Below are 10748 nucleotides of genomic sequence, written 5' to 3' on the forward strand. Positions count from 1 at the left end.
CAACTTTACCTTCATCTTTGAACGTACTCCAATCTCTTCAGATCTAAAGAAATTTCCTTTAGGGTTGGCGATGCTGCGTCAAAGAAGATGAAGCCAAGGAAGAAGTAGAGCGAAACGACGTATCCAAAGGTCAAGGTGGCCATCTATATCCATCGGTTCCTTTTTCTCTTTTCACATACAGTATTACACGCATCGCGGAGATCAGAGGAGCTGCGACGAGCCCCCCGCAGTAGTTGAGTCAGGTCAGTATTGTGTTATTTGTAAGTGGCCGCGCGAGAGCAGCGGTGAAGTAATTAAGACAAAGATTTGTTTACAGTGGGCCAAACTCTGGCTCGCGTTCGCTAACCTTAGAGTAATGTTTACTCAGACAATAGATGTGTATCCTCCTACTTATCGCGCATCGTGCTCGCACGCGTGACATCTGCCCGAGTCTTTCCTCCTCATCGCCTTCCTTACCTACACGCACTCCAACACCGTGTACAACGCCACCATATGTATTTAAATGAACGTTATGAGTATGGTTAAACATGCACGTATATTTTAGTACCTCCTTCGCTACCGCATTGATCAGCAACAGGTTCAACAACATGGGTCTGCAAGCAAAAAACTTCACAGGTTTTTTTAATACTTTTTCTTATAGATTTTCAACCACTGAAACCGGGAAAAATACTCAAAAAGTCACATCGCCTAGGGTATTTTTTTTTTTTTTTAAACTCGTGTTTGCAGTTTCATGTAGAGTAAAACTTCCGTTTGACTCGAAATCTGGTATCCTATTCTTGATTGTAAAAATTCTATGCAAAAGTGATTTCTTAATTTCATTTAATACGCGTTAGAGTGAGACTCGAGAATAAATACAAACAGGGAAAAAGAAAATGGAAATCGGAAGTGTGTTCGGAAATGTATCAAAGAGAAGAAGAGAAGGCTATTCATAAGCGAAAAGAATGATCACGGAATGTTAAATACTCTTCATAAAGAAATTGTTTAATTTTATAAGAAATATTGTTCAGTTCATTGTAATGAAACGGTGGTGTTTTTCATTATCGTTCTGCTTCATTTTATGCAAACACCTTGTATTTTGCAAGAATACTGTTCACGATGAAGAGAAATGGAAGTCATTTTCGAATACAGGACACTCGAAAACTTAACATTTACCGAAATCATACCGTAGCTGAAAAAAAAAAATTCTTCTACAGACCTGTGCAATTTAGACACAGGTGCTAATTTTACCCACGTTTATCTATTTTTCTTCTTATGCTTCTCTTTATTTCTCGTCCAATTACGTATTACTCTGAAGAAACCTACAATGGCTTGTCACACTGACGATTCTTCGACCAGCAAGAAACCGAAACGGGATGGATAAAAAAAGAGGGACTACCTCCTGTTTCTATGACGCTAAAGAGGAAGTAGCTTTTTACCATACAACCTATACAGGTCTAAAACTCCTCGTGGTAAAACAACAAAAGCAGAGGAAAAAATGATGCAATATTTCTTGGATTTAAGTTTACGGGGTTTTTTAACGAAGCGTTTACAGATTCAAAGACGAATACGTTGTAAATCCACTATACGGGGGTATAAAATTCATTTTAATTTGACCATCGTCGGTGACTCTCTTGGAGAATCTGTGCAGATTAGGGGGACGATAAAATTTTAACGGAATATAAAAAAAAAAAAAACAAAAAAAAAAAACGATCTTTAAATTTCAAGCAAACGTCGATTCTCGGGTTCCGCAATTGCGACCTGAAAGACGGATTTCGAGAGGGATGAGGCAGGGCTCACTCAGAATATTGTGTCAATCGTCGGTGAAGCTCGTTAGCGGCATCCATCAGACGAGCGGAGAATGTCGCGTCCGCGTCTGCGGTGCGGGGAATGGCAGCGGGGGCGTCTTCTTGAAATATACCTTCCTCGCCTCTCCCCCATCCCCCTTGGATCCGTGTCTGTAACCTCGGTATTCTCCTACCTAAATCCATATCACCCTGAGCGCCTCCGCAGTTTTCAGCGCAGCTTTTCTACCTCTGTCAGAGTTTCCCTCTCCGATTCGTTCGCTCGTGCTATCCGTGATTCACTTGAAGAAATTAGTGAAAAAAATCACCTAGATCATTGAACAAATCGTACTCGGTTTACGTGACTGTCGAATGGAACATTTTTTTAGGGATCACATTACTTTGACCGACAAGGAAGGTGTCCCAGTTCGATATCTCCGATTTGATTTCTTTTGTGATACGTTACAGTAGATGGTAAACTAAACGACACGTATTTTTTTTTTTTTTTTGTCTTCCGCTAAACGCTTTAAGGGGGTGAAACCATCCTCCAAAGTGAGGCATGTCAAGGTATGATTTGGCAGTTTCACTCACAAAAACATAATATTTTTTAACCAATATAATTGATGAAATTATCTCATAAAGAGACATGATAAATGTAATTTTCTCAATTAAGGAAAAAAATCACTGCAAAATTGCCCCTTGACATGCTTTACTTTGAAGGATGGTTTCACCACCTTGAAGTGTTTAATGGCGGATGAAAAATAATACGTGTTGCTTAATTTTCAGTTTACTATAACATATTGCAAAAGAAATCAAATCGGAGATACCGACCTGAGATACCTTTCTTGTGAGAAAGAAGTGTAGTCTGCATAAGAATTTAATTTATCGTGTAGCGTGCATACAAATGCACGCTTCCATGAACGAAGGTTGTAAAGGATGATGATACGCAACTTATACCTACCATGTGCTGTTCACGAGCCGCGTATTATGCCCGGTATAAAGGAGAACATTAGGTTTGTCGGTTTAGCTTCTCTTTTTCAAGGTAAAAAGAGGGAAACTATGCTAGATGGATCGGCATTAGCTGCTTCGTTTCACTTTGCCGTGAACGTGTATATATTTCTATAATACCTGCTTACCTGGAAAAAATCAGGGCCATGATGCACCTTTACACGAATTACATATGTCCAGATGATCGTTTGAAGAGTGAATAGAATCGTTTACAGATCATCACTGAATCTGTTTTTTCTCCATTCGTGGAAATTAATTGTCGAACAGACCGGTGCTCTTAGTATAGATATGGTCTTGGCACATGGTGTGGAGGTTAGAAGTGAAGAGGACTATCTCTGGGTATAAAAAGTGTCCATCAAATAGAGTACAATTATTACGGCGTTGCTGTAGCAAAAGTTATCTACATTTAAGAGAAAGCTTCAATCTGATGGAACATCGATTGCTTATTAGCGCCATTCTGGTGACTTGTTGAACCGCTATATCCTGCTTTTCGGTGGAGACAGTTTTTCAGTTAAATAGTCCTTTACGAGATACTTCTGCTCACCTCCAACCCTCAATAGCACGGTACGGTATAATGACATATGTACACATAACACCATCGGCTTGTGTATCTACGTAACGTAGACATTTACCTGCAGACAAGATTGCCTGCCCAACTAGGTGCGGGGGGCCGTTTCTTACTGAAAAGGCACCCTGCCGGGTCGAAAAATACCCCGGGGTAAAGCGTTTTCGTTTAAACTCCAATTTAGCGTGAAATACTTGTGTACACCATTGGGCAACGCGCTGCATTGTGTGCACACCACGGTCAACTCGACCCTTTGTATAATCTGAAGAGCGATTTTGAATGCGGTATATATAAATCATAAGCTTTGGCTAATTCGATCGCGTTTACTGCTCACACTGAGGAGGGTTGCACTCGACCAAGGATTACACCCCCCTCCCCCGTTTCTCTCTCTGTCTCTCCTCTGACACCTCACTCTCTTCATCCACTTCCAGCATTTACTCTCATTTGCATTTTTCATATTTCTCTTAATTTTACTTCTCTACCTGTTATCTCTAACTTAAATTTTACTTTATCTCATCCCTTGTCTTAACCTAATATTTTACTCTCCACTGTAATCCACTTTCATTTCTTCTCTTTATTTTTTGCCTTTACCTATTTAAACCTCTTTTCCGTTGAAAAAAAAAATCGTGTTTTTCAACCGTTTCAATTTTTTCGCAATCAAAACGTTTGGAAAAATACAGTTTTTAAGTATAGAGTTTTTCAATTTTCATGCCTGAATAAAACAAAAAAATTCGAACGAAATTATTCGGTGAAAACTTTCTTTAGAGTGCGTTAATATTTTTCAAATTGTTTCAGGATTATTTCATTGAAATTGAAGAAGATGTTTAAAAAAAAATAGCTGCTTCGTTACTTTCGGTCATTACGTATATTCAACATCGTTATGGATATAGTAAACATCTACCTATCCATCGACCTGTCCACCTATCTCTCTCAGTCGTTCGTCGACGCTCTTTCATATTGAAGAAATTTAGAGAAACAATTGATCCATTGTGTCAAGCCACCAACTCCACTCCATTCTCATGGAATTTTTTTTTCGCATCGAAAGACATGCACATGCGCTCTGCACGCTTGAACCAATTTTTACCTACCATTGAAAAGCCGCGCCCCTTCAGGGGCTTGTATACTCTGTTGCCGATCCACGCCGTGGGGCGATTATGCGCAACCAGGGCTGCATGGCCCACCCTAGCTGACGCCGGGACGCCAAAGCCAGGTAGGCTATTATTAGGTGCAGAAGGCATTAGCCGTCTCTCTATTGTACCTAGTATATACTCGCCTACCCAACTACTGCAGCTCTCTTTATGCTATCACACAATGCGAGGTAGCTGCGGAGGAACTAAGCCCTGACACGCTTCGGTGATGATTTTGGTTTCGGCAAAGTGAGCATTCAATGCCGCCCGCTAGCCGTCGTGATCATCATGGGTCTCAGAGTGATTTAAGAACTCTTGCGCAACTACGAGACTCGTCAAAAATGTCTCATTCGCGAATAGTTGATGGCGATATTAAATTTTCGGTTACACTGGCCAACAAAATTTTCTAACACGGAAGGTGCTTACTAATTTTGGAAATATCTATATACCATCATTGTACAACCATATTTATTTTGATTCGATCAGGTCCAGTTTTTGTGTTACAGCTACTATAACCAGTAATGTTGAGTTTTTATCGTTTTGACTTACCTTGACTCAGGATGTTTCGTTACTCACAATAAATTACAAAACACCCTGAATCAAAAAAGGTAAGTCAAAATATGGTTTTATAATGAGGGTCGATTACAGATATTTCAAACTTAGTAAGCACCTTCCTTTTTATAATATTTTGATTACGAGTGTACTATAAAATATATATATCCCCATTTTTGTTCATAAAAATTGTATTTTTAGAAAAACTAAAAGAAGTCACATTACAACAAGACTGTTTGTATTTAAAATATTTTAATATTAATTCTATTATACTAGACCTTGTTCCTAACACAATCAGCTGGAAATTTTCATGTTACACACACAAAAAGTGAATTTTCGGAACAGGAACAGTTTAACCATCTCAAACTCTGCTCCGCTTTCCGTGCCCTCACGGTAAAGATCAGGTTCGAACCTGATCGGTTTGACCGGGGAGAATATATATCCGTATATATTAGACTGTACGAAAAAAAATTGGACATTCTATTTTTAATTTTGAAGTTGAAAATATTGTTCTAAATGACGAAAAACTGATGCTGTCCAAGTTTCAGCTCATAATATTAATATTTAGAGGCGCATCATCGCAATTTTTTATTTTCCATAATAGCATGAAGAAAATTTTTTTCATACTCTTCAAAACTTTCTCTTATAATGTTTTTAATGAATAGACTTATCATAAAATGCCAAGAAACCTTTTTTTAGCGCTTTCCACTCCCTACAAAAATAGTTCTTGGTCTTATCAGTACACCAATGCGTTGACGAGTTATAAAATTCAAAAGTAGAAAACAATATGTTTCCATGTTATTTCAATGGGAAATAGAAAATCCCGATGATGCGCCTCTAAAGACAAATATTAAGTTTTGGAACAATATTTTCGACTTGAATTTTGGAAAAAAAAACCAAACAATATTTGATTTTTTTAAATAAAGTGTAGCCTACACACTGGTATGATGAATCCGTATAACGCTTCGTAGTTTTTCACGCCGTTTGCCGCGGGGTTGGGGGTCCTCTTAACGAGTCCCGAGGAGGTGAAGGAGGAGGATGAGGATTGGTAGCCGGTGGTGCAGGCTGCAGGGTCGGCGGTGGCGCGGGATGACATTGTTTACACGAGAGCCACATATGCGGGGTTGAACACCCTAAAATTAGCCCCGAGGCTCGCAAGGCTCGTACGTATGTATATAATGTCGTCGAGTCGATCCACCATGCCCAGCGCGCAGCGCGCTGAAGCTTGTACTGCAAGAGCGTCCTGATGAAAAAAAAATGCTTACGTTATCATCCGTAATTTTGTAAACACCCGGTTGTCGACTGTGCGGCCACCGCGTGGCCCCCGCGTTGCGGTCCGCAATGTCCCATCGTTCATAACATGAGAGAAACACCGAGTGTCTTGTATGTCAGCCGACTGGATCCAGCTCAGACCGTGAAGGATCGCGTGCCTAAGAACCTGTAAGACCATGCACTCGCAGTCTAGGGTGGATAACGATGGCGATGCGTGGATGTGTGTAACTTATACATTGTACGTACATGTACGTAACAGGCCTTTAGACGATGTCTTCTTGACGCATCGCCATAATTGTAAACTGTGGAAGCGATGCTTCATAACCGTGTAGATTATGCCAGCCGGTCTCCGTGGAATGATGAACGTTCGAGAATTAAACACACGTACTAATATACCTGTATCGTGGAGCTTGATGTATGTCATACCTATACATATGTTCTGATCGCAAGAATGACCGGGAGAACAGTTTTTACTTCAAACAAACGGGAGGAGTCGTCATCGAGACCTGCCAGCATATGGATGTACAAACGTGCAGTAGGTACATTGGATGATGGAAGTTTCAATCCCAGGTGAAATGCTCTTTTCCAACCAAACGTTCGAAAGCCAGTCGAGACTATTGGAATTGGAAGGTAGAAAATTTTAATTCGCATCGATCTATGTTACGTGCGGTAGGTAGGTACATGTATACCTGTTGTACCTGTTGATAGCGATCCTGCGAATCGTTCGAAGGTTGGTCTGCATAGAATTGGCCGAGTGCCTACCCTCGTCTTTTCCGATCCCTCCGGGAGCTCGGAGATAAATGTTTGATCCCGGGGCGGGAACACTCTAATGGGGCAAGTGTTCGGCGTTAATTGAAGGTAAATTTGCCGCTTTTGAAATTATTAGTTTGCGGGATTGGTGTGGCGTGGTTGGTGAGGAGAGGATGGCCGCAGGCGACGTAGCTTAATATAGATACACATGATATTGCGGAACCGTCGATGAGGGTCGGGTGGTGCTGCAATTCGTACGGATGGATACCTACTCGGTGTACAGGTAGTGTTTGTCGTACACATCGTACGTGTATAATGTACACACACCCTTTGTGTGTATAGATCGTAATCACCTGCATGTACGGACACGTATCCTCCTCGTATATCAACGTTTGCATTTTCGACACTCCCACTGTTTACTTTATTCCGGATTACACCTTCTGCATGCACCAACATCCGTACGTCCCACCGATCGCTGTATGCACTATTTACCGTTATTACCGTACCTGACGCCAAATGGTTTACTTTTCAATGCGAACAGGTGCTGCTGAGGCTGCTCCAGACACCCCAGTGTTCGTACGTCTTCCTACATAAGCAGGGTGGTTCGTTTCTTGACTTTCGTTTCTTTTTTTTTTATTAAGGTGCCACTCAAAAAATTTATGACAAATACTGGAAACAAAAAACTGTCGTAAAACCTGGAGGAGGTAGGAAAATGTTTAGAGGCTGCTACCAATTATTGCAATATTTTTTATTTATTTTTACGTGTACATCTTACGGACTTGTATGTATATTAGTTTATTTTTTATTTTTGTATTGTGGTCCAATTAATCGTTGGCCAATCAACAAGAATCTGCGCCTAACAATTCCGCAGTTGGCTGTTCTCGTCTTTTATCTGAAAGGTTAATAGTCTCGGAGAAATTCGGATAACAGTTTTTGTTACTGAAATAGGAGTATAGCATCACCTTAATGTCCCTGTTTCGTTTTCACTACTGATTTTTATGAACAATGATTAACTGGACCACGATACGAAAAAATAAACTAATATATAAAATACAAGTCTGTACTAAAACCACCCCAGTGCAGCCCAAGCACTTATAGGAGTTATGACTTCGGTGATTCGATGGTGTATAATAACATGCATCTGGGAACATTGATTGTTAATTCAGTTTCCTGATCGCTTCTCCATGTTCCTTTGACGCAGAGGATTCGAGATTCCAGTCTATACCTGTGTTCTCCGCATCTCCCTAGGCATTTCTTTCTGCATCCCGGTATGCGGGAAACGTGGGAAGACCACCATCTGCTTTTCTCTCCCCGAGTGGACTGTACGTGTGCAACCCGGCGATGGTGGTCCTCTCGTGCAATCCTACCCCATGCCTTAACCGCACAGATATTCCTCGCCCTGTAACTCGTCCTCCGACTACACAATCTCGGAGCTGCATTTCCACATATCGCGGAAATCATGCTTCCATGTCCCGAGGCATCAGGACGACGCTGATTCAACATTGGTGTTTATTCCAAGAACCGACCTGTAACGCGAGTGACGCTTTCTCGTCACTTTAGAAGTTTGATTCTATCCTGAAAACTAAAACCAAAGGATCAACTTGGCGATGTAACTACCAAGGGTGGTTTCAGGAAAAGTATTTGCAGAGCCTTCGCTCGGGTGCGGGAACCGCCAGAGTCGAAGGGTGCGAGAGTCAATCCGACCTGCAAACAGTGCATGGGTATTTTACTCGATGCTCTGATGCCGGGTGCAAACAAGACGCTGAAGCCATTTTTCGGTAGGTGGAATTCGAGGTCTTCGCTGTATGCGTAAGCATATATAACTGAATGGATGTTTTCCATGACATCAGAAAGAAAGTGCAGGACTGCAGAAAGAGAGGGCACCGCAGCTAGAGGATGTGTCGGCATCATAAGCTTGGGCGCGTTAAACTAGCACCGTTTCTATTTGCGTTAAGATCTGTATATGTATACACACCGGCCGACATTAATAGCTATCATTTCTCGGGGCACCGAACCACCCGCTGTTTAACCGCATCGCGGGGATACCTATCCACCTTCCTTCTTCGAGTTATATAAAGTCTTGTGCACGGTGTTTGAGATATTTGTTTAATCTCACCGCGCTAATGCCGATGCTGATGCCGAACCGGAACAACTCATGGCTGCATACGACGCAGGCCTTTACTCACACGGTATATGCACTACACAAACGACAATCAGTAGATTAGATGGTCACTGTTGTCCAGCAACGAAGTATTACCACATACCCATTCAATGAAGTAATTAGTAATTTTGTTTGAAGGAAACTTCACCCATTGAAAGAGTTGTAGATGAATTTGTCAGTCATGCGAAATGATCTTACCTGCAACGTCGTACAGGTATTAGGATAATATGAAGATAACAGACATGGGATGTCTCTTGAGAACCATTAATCCTCTCGGTGCATCCCAACGTATCTTCTTCTCATTCCCATCCTCCATTATCCCGGGGAACATAGCAAGTACTGACTCCGTAAACGTACGTACGATCAATTTAGAAAAAAGCCCAAGCCTTGGCTTGTTAAAACAAACATTCAACGCCACTGCACCACGTACGCTAGGCACGTTAGTATCATACTAACGTGGTTAGTAGTCCGTATGCGGACACGGATACTATACGTTGTATACCATACTGCACCCCCATAACGATCTGCACCACGGACATTTGAACTGTTGCATTGTGCCCCGGAGCTCGATCGCGGTTTTACGAATTGCGGTAATAAGGGTTGGTGGTCGGTCGTATCCGTTCAGCCTGTACCCGATTATAGTTTTGTGTAGGTTACTCGCATACCAACTCTGGCACTTTGCCTCAGGCCTTTCGATTCGGTAGACGAGGGCGAATGGAATCGTTCATCCGGGGGTAAAGCTGCCCGGGATTGTCTTTTTGAAACATTTTAATCCCGCTTATCCGAAGCACGTGCTCTTTCTATCCTTTCCTGAAGAATAACCGAACGGTATATGGTTTATACTACCCTGAATACCGCCTACGGCAAAATTATTCCCCTCTGTACACAACGCAGGGTTTGCGACAGTTGCTGAAACGATTACCTATAGATCAGTTTCGTTATGTTTGTAAGACGCGAGGAATTTTGAAATTATAACTGAGAGTTTGCAACTAGCCTGAACGAGTCGTATACAAATCGTAGCCAGTGTTTCAAGGAATTTGGAAAACCCTGTTAAGAAATGATGTACACTTATTTCGATGGGATTCTTCTGTCCACGGGTACCAGAGTGCTGGTTTTTTTCTTCATGGTCAGTGATTAATGAGGCAGCAGCTTTTGATATCTTACACCTGAATCAAATCTTCAAAAGTAATCGTTGAATGATATCATGCGGAAGTATATCACATGCAAACCATGCAGTCAGTTGGAGATATCAAAGCAACGTGCAGACTTCAATCGGATCCGCAAGTTTCCAGGACGTTTCTCTGCGGGGTTTCCGACGATTTTGGAATTCCGAGTAAAAGGTTCCGAGCAGCGGCTCGTGCGGTAAACCGTCGGACGATGATCCATCTTTCGCGAAACTTGGCAGGGATAATAAACAGCAGGATCTCGGAAAATGACGCCTCGTGTAACTTGGTAGTGTCTCGTAATGTCGTAACTCGTCGTCCCATGGCCATTCCACGTTAAGTTTTGGCATTCCGTGAGGAACCAATTCGTGGCCCTGAATTCCGGCTCGT

The 10748-nt window shown here is 41.8% G+C and overlaps 1 protein-coding gene across 1 annotated transcript in view; it reads left to right on the top strand.

Annotated features, from left to right (window-relative positions):
• The window catches only part of LOC124298662 (uncharacterized), a 148972-nt gene that overhangs the window by 84527 nt on the left and 53697 nt on the right, over window positions 1–10748 (top strand). Inside the window, exon 3 of the transcript XR_006906855.1 lies at window positions 63–236. The gene's annotated coding sequence lies outside the window, so the exon portion shown is untranslated. Of the gene's footprint in view, window positions 1–62 lie in introns of the transcript that reaches the window.

Source organism: Neodiprion virginianus, chromosome 2, assembly GCF_021901495.1.
Source record: "Neodiprion virginianus isolate iyNeoVirg1 chromosome 2, iyNeoVirg1.1, whole genome shotgun sequence".
In the NCBI taxonomy this organism is placed as follows: Eukaryota; Metazoa; Arthropoda; class Insecta; order Hymenoptera; family Diprionidae; genus Neodiprion; species Neodiprion virginianus.